At 42.8% G+C, this 12,342-nt stretch overlaps 1 long non-coding RNA gene across 1 annotated transcript in view; it reads left to right on the top strand.

The window, feature by feature from the left end:
* Positions 1 to 9,495, top strand: part of LOC135320847 (uncharacterized) — a 48,758-nt gene extending 39,263 nt beyond the window's left edge. The window contains exons 5-6 of the long non-coding RNA XR_010380194.1: positions 2,395 to 2,518; positions 9,126 to 9,495. This is a non-coding gene — a long non-coding RNA (uncharacterized LOC135320847). The remainder of the gene's footprint in view (positions 1 to 2,394; positions 2,519 to 9,125) is intronic.
* Positions 9,496 to 12,342: the final 2,847 nt, after the last annotated feature.

The raw sequence follows: 12,342 nt of genomic DNA, 5'->3' as shown, positions 1-12,342 counted from the left end.
TGGCTGTGGAGCTGTGCGCTCCCGGCCGGACCTCAGACCTGACTGCAGTGCTCCGGGCTGCGGCCTGGGGAGCGGCGTCAGGAGCAGGCTGTCCCCGTCATTCTCGTAGGTGCTGCAGTGACCCCCACCCCGGTGGCCACGGCGTTCCCAAGCCAAGGGTCTAAGTGACTTCAACCTTATTTACAGGTGACCACAGCTGGTTAGCCTGTGCTGCTCAAAAAGAAGATCCCAAATGGGGTTTTGATGTGTTAGGGGGTTTGCTAATACCTGGCCTGCTTTGAATCGTTTCATCTTGACAGCAGCCTGGGCAGTCGAAGTTTCACCTCCCAATTTTATTTCAACATTTTTTGTTGAAAGTATAGTTGGTGTACAATATTGTGTTAATTCTTGGTATACAGCAGAGTGATTCACATATACATACATATATATATATATATTCCTTGTCATATACTTTTCCACTATAGGCTATTAAAATTTATTGAATGTAGTTCCCTGTGCTATACAGTAGGATCTTGTTGTTTGAAACAAAAATTACTAAACAAAGTAACAAAGGAAGCAGACTAAACCTAGCCATGTATACGGCACAGTTGAGTTTATCTCAGGATTTAAATGTGGTTTTGATCTCCAGGATCTCTTTATCAACTTATCATATGTATAGTGCCTGTGGAACACTTCTCAGAAAAATGTTTAAAAATCATAAGATTTAGAGAATAAAGAAGGAAGATAATTATACTGAAAAGCAGGTATCAAAATATAGAAATGGGCATTTGTGATACAGTAATATCTGAATTATTGGAAGGACGTGTTGAATAAGAGGATCCAGTGGTGGGTCTACTGACCTCAACATTCTGCCACAGCAGTGAGTGTAAATCAACTTCTGAGATCTGCAACAATTGCATTTTGAATGTAAATAAAGTTAAATAACAAATAAGCCATGAAGTGTGGATTCAGATTCAGGGGTATCTCGAGTCCATATCCCCACCCCCTCACAGAGCTCCCTGCTCTTCCCCTAATGTCATTGAAAGAATTGGGGAAAGTTTGTGAAGCGAAGGGCATGTTCCATTGCAAAGAAATCTCGTAGCAACCCTGGGAGCATGGCCAGGGAAAGGTTAACGCTGAGATCAGAGGCAGTGGGAAACCTAGCAGGGGCAGCTCTTTACAAGTCACATCATATACTCTGTGTGTGTCCACGTGTGTGTGCATACAGACGTGTGGGCATGTATTATGTATACACCTGCCTTTCGTGTGAAGCCGCCTCACTGTCCAAATTTGAAATCCATCCAAACGTGCAGTGCAGTCAGCCGAAGCTCCGCCAGATGCTAAGTTGTCTGTTGTTGCTCTGTCTCTTCTGCTGAACTCCACGAGTAAACCACGCGCCAGCTGTTGCTTTCAGGAACAACAGCTCTGTAGTCTACAGGTCCATGCCTTGTTTCACTGCCAAATCCGAATTCCTTTCAGGACAAATTGCCATTTGAAAAAGGGGGAAGCATTCAGTTGTCCCACAAGCCTCTGAGTGAGGAAAAAATTTAACCTTAGAGACAGCTCTGTGGGACAACATCCAGAAGGGTGCAGAGCACTGGGCTGCGAGTCGAGGCTGTTTCTTTCAAGCTCTGCACTGAATTTGAGGTGGCATGTCACTTCTTTGGCCCTTGATTTGTTCAGCTTAAATTAGGGTCTTGGACCTGTTCGATCCAACGTTAGAGTATCACTTTTCTTCTCAGTGATCCTCCATGGTTCCACAATTCCTTCAGAGGGAAAAATGCCCACATCCTCATGGCAGCCTCTAAGGCTCCACCCCCCAAAACCACCACTTATTTCCTATTCACTCTGGCCCACACCAGCCTCCATGCTGTCTGTCCAGCGTGAGGGACCTCAAGGCCTGTGATCACTGTTCCCTCTGCCCACCCCTTTGCCTCCGTCTTTGCCTTATTCAAAGGTCACTTGCCCCATCCACACTCCTCCCTACCACACATTCCTCGCCCTCCTTTATTTTCCTCTGCAGCACTTATCACCAGCTCACCGACCCTGTATTTCTTTCTTTTACTTATTTTCTCTGACAATTTACAGACTGGAAATGCCATGGTGGATAATAGCAGAGAAATGGGGGAAAAAACAAATGAGGGTAGGTATCTTCTAAAAGCTAAAGTGCCCACCTGAAAAGGAGGTAGGAGATAAAGTAGTAGTAGTCGTTACAATTTTGGTAAACCCAAGGTACGTAGTCAGGACTAGTTTTCACAATACTTGAGGGTAGGGAGGCAGCAATAAAAAGAAATTTATCCTGAAAACAAGAAATTAAATTCTTGGGAAGATGATGTGTTCAGCTTGAAATGTCAGTAATACTTTTATGACCTTGGTCTGATAATATCTTGCCTTATAATTTGATCTGTTTGACAGCTGGGTCATGAATCTAATGATGCCACAGTTTCGGGAGCAGAACAGACCACCCCACGATGGGAATGGGACAACCATCTGTATCCAACGGGCAAACTGGGGTTATTTTATGAATACCCTGAAATGAGTAAGTCATCAGTGGGGATTTCTGTGCTGTCGGTTATACTAGAATATGCTTTGGGTCTCAGAAGCATCGGTTACCGAGCCAAACAAAGACCTAGCATACCGAAACGGAGCCCGCTTTTCTCAATTAGACGCAATTATGCAGTCAGGCTTTCAAATAGGTTGCCTGTGTATATCTTTGTCAATATTTATGTTATACAAAGCTGAAGGTTTACTGCCATGGAATGAAATGGAATACTCATTCAGGTAATTCTCCATCATTGATTCTCAGATCCTTCTGGTCATGTCATCTAAGGATGAACTCAGAACCGTTACTAGATGTGACTCAGCACGGGCTGCAGCCCGTGTGGCATAGCTGTTGGCTGATATCCTTCTAAACAGAGTCATGTGAGCCCGCCAGCCTGTGCAGAAAGCCCGCAAGAGCATCCTGCCTCATGGCAGCAAGGGTCACAGGGTCACCCCTTCCACACCTCACACCTGCCTTTGACATTTTTCCTATTTCTTCTGGCCGATGGTTTCAGCCTGGTTCCTTGAGTGACCTCATGGCACATCACTGGCTTGAATTCAGGATGAATTTGCTGATCTGGAGTATTGGTAGAACACAGATCCCCTCCTTCTCCAATGTCTTTGTCCATTTCTGTACATTTGCTTGGCCTTTGTTTCTCTTTGTTTGAACTTGGTTTTGAGCTCTCGGTTGCCTTTAAATTGTTGCATCTCAAAATAGATTTCCATAGGAAACTTCATCTTTCCTATTATGCATGGTGCACTTTTACCTACTAGAAGGCTGATGATGTGCACGTTTTGTATCTGAGACCTTTGAGCTCACCACTGCCTTGAATTACTTTTTTTTTTTAAGCTTAGGAGACAGGAAAGTATTTTTGTCAATAGGCTTTGCATTTATGCATGCGGGTTCATGTCTGCAAGACACCCCATTGGGCTTCCTGTTTATAAGTCTACAGAAAGAGGGAGTTTTCTTTTTCCTAAATTACATGCTATATATATAATAATTGCTTTTAAAATATATAATATACATAGAAACACATCTGATTCCCTCGGTGAATGAAAGGTCATTTTGTGGCATCTTCAGTCAGCTATGCTTTGTGGCCTGGTGTCTGATTTGAGTTTCATCTTTGCTTTTGTTGTGCTTAGTGACCAGGTTCGATTAAGGGTGCAGCTCCTGTCCCTGGTGTAGAAATTATGTTCGTTTTTTCTGCTTATTTTCAAAAGGACTTTAATCCAATGACCTGTTATTCCAAAATGAGTCATAATTGTAAATATTTCTTATTGGGGCTATTATCAGCATTAATAATAACAACAACATTCTGAGGGCAGCATATCATTTGGTATTTTAACACACACGAAAAAAGCCTTGGAAAATAGTTATTGTTCTAGTTAAGTCAAATAAAGGTCATTGAAAGGAAAAGTTGTACGCTTTTGGGAGAAATGGATAGGACTTTTAGAACTTTATAGTCTCATTAAAATACTAATTAAATAATTCAGCCTAACTCTACCCTACATAACAGGATGGAGTAACAGCTATTCTAGAGAGATTGTTCAGATTTATTCGTTTTCCTATTCTCTAAATAATCCCTAACGAATTAGAAAATTCAATCCATTTCTGAGAGTAGGCAGTCTGTTATTCTGTATTCAACGCTGGAGTGAAACTTATTTTGTGTTCTTTTCGTTCATGGGAGATAGGATTTCCAAGTGCTTTTTGAATTATTTTTATTCCTCTCAAATAAAGTGCCTTTGGTGGTGATCTCCTGACCTCAGTTTCCTCCTCCCAGTTTTCCCCATGATCATTAATGACACCCCACCTGCCTTTTTAGTTAGGCCTCTTAGCTGCTGAAGGGGAACAGCTTCTGACAGATGACCCTGGAGCCCTCCACCCTTGCTTCTTTAGGCCTCGCACCCTGCCACCATCCCTAGTCTCCTTCGCCAGAAGTATCTTTCTCTGCTTTTCTGCCTGGAAGGGCTCTTGCCAAGCCTTGGCAGCAAACCCTCCACTTTTTAGAGATTTTCTGCTCTCCTCTCTAAGCATGAATTGCAGTTGATTCTTGTCTTGATGGTGCGTGATCATGTCTGTGTCCATTGCGCTCCCCGGCTGCACTGATCCTGTCGGAGGCAATAGTCAGGCTTTTCATCTTCCCGTGCATGTCTGAAGCACCACAGCCTGGACCCTGGTTCTCATACGTGTTTAAGTGACTTGAGCTTGGAGTTTCAATGCACTCACATACAACTGTTAGATGAGTTGGCGGTAACATTGCCCCCAAGGCCCCCACAAGGTTCTATAGGGCATATGTTTTTTTCTGAGTGAAATTTCTCTTTTATTTGTTCTAGTGATTTCCCCACTGTCCTTTGAGATTATTGGAGTAACCCTGAGTTATTAACCACAATAGCTCACCCCCAGAAGCAAAAGATCCTGCTGTTTGAGAACTCAGACACGGGACATAAGAGAAATAATCTATCAGTCTTAAAATCTGGAAGCCATAAGATACCGTTTTGTACTTAGAGCACCCACAGCACAAACACAAGTCTCTCAAGAACTTGGCACTGCCTTCCCAGAGGGCGGGTGCCGTAAGTGAAATGCAGTGAGTGATGAAGTGAGAGCTCTTCGTCTCTGGTACTGCCTTTTCCATCCTTGCTGTGTTAACTTGATCTTCCCTTCATTTATTATGTCCTCTATTTTATTTACTGCATTTAATATCAGTTGTTCTTCAACATCTCCTTGCACCGGCCCCCTCCATTCCCTCTCTCTCCAGTGCTCTCCCACCCACGCCTCTCCTGCGCTCTCCAGGACCAGGCCTTTCTCCCCCACGCCCTCACCTCTGTTCTGTCTGCTCACCACCTGCACTGACATTTCCTTAACTCCGCAGAATGAACTTTCCAAAATGGCAGCTGAGTAACTGGGGGGGATTGTAGACCTCTCATCTCTTTACTGATTCATTCATTTATCTATCCAACAAACACTGAGCACCTGCTATGCCAAACACTGTATCAACTGCTGGGGAGACCAAGACAGGTAAGACTTGGTGTCTGCACTCCGCAGGGCAGGCGAGACTTGGCGAGTAGTTGATGGATTGCTAAGCAGGTGAACACACATTGGACTTCATAGAGCTGGGAATATTTGAACTGAATTTTGAAAGGTGAAAGGAAGTTAGCTCTCTAATGTGTGGTAGAGGGAGTGGACACTTCATGCAGAGAGGTAGAGACATATAAGAGTACACGGCATGAAGCGGCTTGGCCAGACTGAAGAACAACAGGTAGGGTTAGAACAAAGTATCCACAGGTGGGAATATCAGGTGCACAAGGCCACTGTCACGATGGGTCTTGTGTGATTAGACTTGAATGTATCCTTAAAGATACAGGGCTATATTGGAATATATGTAAGCAAGAGAATTGCATAATGATTATGTTAAAGTAGATCTGGTTATACTGGCAGCAGAATGGATAATAACATTTTTGGGGGGAGGCCCATATTTTGGGGGGAAAGGATATTTCGGGGGCCACCCCAGGTAATCCAGACAAGTGGCACACGCCTGCAGAGAGGCCCTGGGCAGAGGGAGAGAGTCGTGGGCGGCAGAAGTGGTGACTGCTGCAGAGGGGACTACAGGGTCTGGGCGGCGGGCTGCAGAGCTGCTGAGGTGACTTTCCAGTGACCCATCTGGAGAGCGGATCTGCAGTGGGAGTGTAAGGGGAGGAGATGCTTTCGAGGAGATGGTTCTGTGTGTGGCATTTTGATTGCAAAGTGTCTATGGGACATCTGAGGAGTGATGCCCGTTGTTAAGCTGGATTCAACAGTCAGGAGCTCAGAGGAGCTGTGGGTGAGGCCGTGGGGGCGATTCATTCCTGCCAAGTGGAGGATTGAGTACGAGGCCCTGGGGAAAAGGGCCATGTACATGGCACATGGGAGAAGAGAAATCCACCAAGAGAAAGAAGAATATCAGAGCAGTTGGGAGAAACTAGTTGAGGCAACACAGAGAAGGCTGTAACCTGGCTTAAGAGGGATTTGAACACTGACTAAAAGGAGCATAGTGAGAAAGGGGGGGGTTTGTGGGGCAATAAAGCAAGAGCTAAAGCCCACCTTTAATTGCCAAGCCTGGGGAAAAGGAGGAGGAGGACTATACTTAGGTAGACTTTAAAAAACAGATCTGTGTGTATCTGTGTGTGTGCATATGTGCACACAAACTTTTCTGTCTGGGCTTTTTAAGTTTATTTAAGTAAAACAAAAATTAAGGGGGGAAAACATCCCCCTGAGAGGAAAATATTTGTCCACGGCAAAAGCTAACTGGTAATCAAATAAACACGAGCTGAAAATGCTGACTAGTTAGAAACACGAAGCCACCGGCAGTACAACTCCTGTCTCAGTGCTGCGATGAGGGCCGTGGGGGATGCAGGGCTCTGAGCCCTGAGGAGTCTTCAGCGCAGTTACTTTTCCAAGAAACTGGACTTTAAAGGGAAGAAGAAAGTGTAGAACATATCAGAGAGCAATACAGGGCCGTGAGAGAGGGTTGGGCGAGGGTTCGTTTTGTTTTACACTGGGCGTTTCTGGCCTTGCTGAGTTGCTAGGCCTTTGCTCTTTTTGGTCTTTGTTCCAAAAGCTTTTTAGAAAGTTCTTCTCGCTTGAAAATCTGAACAGATTAAATCATGTTGGGTTATTTCTGGTGTTTTATTTTTTAATTAAAAAATTATCTGGAATTTATTTTAATGTCATAAATGAGGACAGTCTACCAGGCCTTCCAATGATTTAGCTAATTACTGCAGAACATGAATCCACTGATTTGAAGTGTCAGTTTTATAATATTACTAAAATCTCATAAATATCCACGTCTATTCTTGAAATGTAATGTATTTCATTCATACTCTCAGTGCACTATTTCTACACTGTTTCCATGAACATAGATTAATACCTCCTAGAGTTGGTCCTGTTTTATCCTTTTCCAGAATATCCCTAATACTACAAATTCAAACATCCCTCCTCATTACTTTATTTGTATATATAGGTATATTTCTGGAATACATTTAGGATCACCTTTCAGATTTTTTTCTTAAATCCATTTGGGATTATTAACTAAATTTGCATTCAGATACTAAATTTATTTTGGAGAAAAAATGTTCTATGTCCCCCAAATTTGAGTCTGCCCACTGAAGAGGGTGGTGCATTCTACTGTTCATTCAATCATCTTTTTTTTTTCTTTTTTTAAATCATTTATCAGAATCTTCTTAATATTTTTCATTAATTTATTTCTGAATGGTCTGTGCCTGCTTTGTCATTATAAAATGATATCTTTTCTGGGTTTTGATCTGGGTTGATTGCTAATAAACTCTTAATTTCTGGCTTCTCTTGAATAAGAAGGAGATCTGACACTGTGAGGCCCTATTTCCAATATGGTGATGGTGAGCATTGCATTTCCTTAGGATGTCCACTTGCCAATTTGCCAGTGGCTGCACCCACTCCAAGCATTTCTGCTACTTACCTGCCCCCTTAGGCAGATGAGCTCATGTAGGGTTAGGTGGGTTATGGACACAGATACTGACATCAATGCTGCCACGCTGCTGACCCTGTGGCGTCACTAACTCTGGTTCTTGCTCTCTGACCTCCCTGAATATGACAGCTCCTTTTGGGCTGTGGATCTACTGCATCTTTCCAGCACTGTCGGCTTTTCTGCAACACACGCCTGCCTCTCAGGTCAGAAGCAAATGTCAGCTCCTCCTACCCATCCACCCCATTCACGGTCTTGCCGTTCCTGGCCAGAGTGGTCCCTACCCTTTGACTGAGCAGTAACACTAAAGGGACTATAAATTTGCCTCTCATCCACTCTCTTAGTTACATACCTGTGCTAGTTTACTTTAAAGGTCTGCCAGTTAGGAGGGGAGGGTCTAAAAGTCTTTTAGATCTCTGACCTTATCATTTCTAACCGCTCCCCCACCCTATGGAACAGCTTACCACAGATCTCTGCTGCCCCATCTGTAGCATTGCCCTGTAAATTACACACAGAGAGAAAAGAACTTCTAAGCCACCACCATAACTTTGACTTCCTGTGACCACATAGACCATAGAAATATCAAGATAAAAATTCCTGAAGAAGAATATTTTGCTTAGGAAGACACTTTATTTGCATACCTTTCTGTGACTTGTAATAACTTCATAGACTCTCTGAATGTGCTGTACTCACCTTCCCAGACTCAAGGGAGCTTGCTCACTTGCCTATATTCAGTGTATTTCCTCCAACATTCTCTATGCATATCTTTCCCAAAGGTACATTTCTTATTTCTATTTAAATTGTTAGATACATCCACAATATTCTTTTTTTAATCCTCAAATACAAATCATCTTCCAAGATTGTATTATTTCAACACAGGGAGTGAATAATATGCTTCAAGATTCCCAAGTTTATTATGAGCAAATAATTATGGTTGGTTGAAGATTTTTAAGTATGTTATTCCTACTAAGGGTATATATGTGAAAGAAACAGGTTGTAATGAGTCTTCTTCCCAGAGATTTTATATTTGCCTTTTGTTTGGATTCTTTCACTGTTGAACATTATTATTACCATGAACGTCTTTTCTCTTTGGGATTTAGTTCACCATTTTCCCCTCTCTCTTTACAGGAGTAAAAGAATTTATGTTGTCCTTCCATCCATCCACCACTCCATGTTTTGTGTCCATTCCTTCAACAGGTATTCAGTTTGGGTTCACCACAGTATATGTGGCCTCTTTCCAGTGGCCCCTCTGTTGGCTCTGGAGAACAATATATTGGAAATCAGAGTGGGTACGTGGAAACTTGACTACCCAGTATAGACGCATTGTGCCAGAAAAAGCCCAGAACATCGCAGCATGGCAGCCCACCATGCAAGGAACAGCAATTCTGGCTTTGGTGGACCAATGTGAATAAAAAGGCTTCATTGGGTGAAGACTTAGAAAAGTCCAAAAATGCATTGGCGTTGTTTCCTAAGGAATCTAGTGTTGGGTACTGTTTAATATGAGAGGGAGATGCTAACACTATCATTGTTATAAACAACATAGTTATTGTAACTGTAATTATTATTTTTAATATATTTTCTTTATAATTATTATTTGTGACTTACAAGACCCTTACAGAGGCAGTTGTTAAGGAGCGTGGCCGTTATACTGTTGCTGAAGTGTTAATTCAGTAGAAGCATGGTAATAGCATTAATAAGTACTCACTCTTTTGATCCTCACATTGACTATAAAGGTCACCCAGCAGTGCTTGTATAATGGAGATAGAAATCTATCCGTTTAAGTGTTTGTAGAACTTAAAATAAGAGCAGACATTCCACCGCATTTGACCATATATTCCAGACTATCAGTTTAAAATAGGAACTACCTGATGAGGCCATAGAAACCCTTTGTGCATCCCCAATCATTCACTACCTTCCTGGTCCCCTGGGGCAGCGGTTCTTCCAGAAGGTGGCCCCATCTCTCCTCCCCACCCCACTCTTGGCCTTTGATACCAACTGTTGGTCATTAGCTAAGCATCCTCATGTCCTGCATGTGTCTGAGCTGTGAGGGAACAGAACTCAGCTGTTTACAAACTGTATTGACTATGACCAGTATGAACAGCCTCTCTCCTTACCTGCCCACAACCCCACAGTGCAACACGGGGCTCACAACCACAGCGATTCCCATGCCAGCCCATCAGGGAACCTTCTTTCCTAGAAATATTCTTACAACCAGAGATGTTTCCTCCCTTATTTCACTGCCAGTTTCACTCCCAGGTTACAGTCCCCAACAAAAGGCTATCCCAGTTTGAATTTCTTAATCAAGTCGCATTGACCCTGAGTACCTGGCTTTTTCCTATTAGCACTCATAGAAATAGAACAGGGCCAGGCAGTGGCTGTGGGCCAGGTTCCTGGGTGAGGGGACTTGCTGGGAGCTTCAGGTTCTGTAGCCTGGCCCGAGCTTAGCTCCCAACACGGCGTCTTCCCATCTGCATTATTTCGGGCCAGGCTTCAACAGTTCAGAGTTTCATTTTATCATCTGCAAACAGAATAATCCCCTGCTGCATATTTTAAGACTGTTATGTACCACAAAGGGTGCTTAGGGAATTCAGTGAGTCAATGCATGGAAGTCACACAACCTGGTCCTCAGGGAATGTTAGTTATCTTCATTATGCACCATCGATAAAATTGGCTCACAGACTTGGCCAGGTATCAAAGCTACAGGCACAAGAATTTGACAGTGTGTTACTGTCTGGATCATAGTCACAATTTTACACAGTAAAACAAGCTACCTGGGACCACCCAGCTGTCAGCCCACCCGACTCCCCACCCCAGGATCCATCAATTTATCTGATTTGCTTGCTACCCCTACTTTTTGGAGAAAGTTGGCAAATCACACACAGTCAATGACTGCTAGGTTATGTCCATTCCCATTCACTCAAATTGCCCCATTTTCAGTATCCACTGTGCTGCAAAACATAGACTAATGTTCAGAAATATTACAGCAAGGCCTTTCCCGTTCCACAGTCAGAGAACTAAGAATCTGTCATGTTTAATATGCCATGTGACACTAAGCAAAGCAGGAAAACAGGCTTCTGTGCTTTAAGAAAGTTTTTAACAATGACGTTTGAAACTAAAAGTGTTTTTGTTTGGCCTTCAGCTAACCAGAAAATTCAATTGACTCCTATTATCCATTACTCAGGTGTCCTGGTTTGATTGTATTAGGCACTTTTTCCTCATCTCCCCAGCATGGTTTTGCTCCATCAGCACAGATGGAGTGTCTCCAAGGCTGCTCCGTGTGCATAGGCGTGTGTATGCACACATGTGCACCCACTGATTGGTGCCTCTGATACATATCCTGGAGTTGTTCTGTCTTATAACTCAAGCACTGCTTTATTATATCCTAGAAAACTGCTTTTAGATCATTGATTGAACTATAGACCATCCTTTTGCCCACATTAGAAAGTGACATCTTCCAAGACACAGGTCCTGTGTGCTTGTATTTATGTATAAGTAAGAATTAAATATGTATGTCATCCCCTCACATATTTAATTTGTGCCTTCCCAATTGATTGTGCACAGTAAAGGCTAACTTCCCATAACAGGAGAACTTTTAGGAAGTAAGAAGAAGGAATTAGCCACCATGGAGAAGACAGGATATCAAGCAGGAGTTTGGTATAAAGTCATTTATTCTAAAGCTGCTCTGGCTCAATAAATAAGTGGAATTGACATTGTTGTATCATGCCAGAGCATCTGCTATTGAAGACTGATTTTAATTTACTTTGATATAAGTGGAAAATTATGTCAGAACAGCATGGGAAATGAAGAACACTGCATCTATCTGTACTCCTGAAGTGTGTTTCAGAGCTGCTCAATTTTGAGGAAAATTATCTTGTCTGGAGACAATAGAATTATTTTCATTGTTGGAATTTTTGTAGCTCCCAGAAGCACATCTGCAGGTGATTCTGTAAAAGTCTAGAGTTGACTTAAATAGCAGTAAATTTTAGCCTATTGAAATCAGGAGATGTGAAATATTTTTGCCTACCACCACCACCGCCACCACCACCACCAGGCAAGCACTTGTACACCCAGAGAGATTTCACATCAGAGGGAATGACAAAGCTGGTTCTGTTACTGAGGCCAAACTTGTTCTGCTCACTGCACAACAGTGATAAATAAATAAATCAGGAGACAAGGTTTTGGGGCAAGGAATAGTAACTTTATTCAGAAAGCTGGCAGACCAAGAAGATGGGGGACTAATGTCCTGGAGAATCATCTTTCCCAAGTCAGAATTAAGGCTCCTTTTGAACTAAAAAGGGGAAGGGGTGTGGTTGGTTGTGCAAACTTCTTGCTGCCGGGATTCTTT

The sequence above is a fragment of the Camelus dromedarius genome, unplaced genomic scaffold (genome assembly GCF_036321535.1).
Source record: "Camelus dromedarius isolate mCamDro1 unplaced genomic scaffold, mCamDro1.pat HAP1_SCAFFOLD_185, whole genome shotgun sequence".
Classification (NCBI taxonomy): domain Eukaryota; kingdom Metazoa; phylum Chordata; class Mammalia; order Artiodactyla; family Camelidae; genus Camelus; species Camelus dromedarius.
Note: the sequence above shows the minus strand (reverse complement) of the source record. Positions and strands in the feature narration are given on the sequence as shown.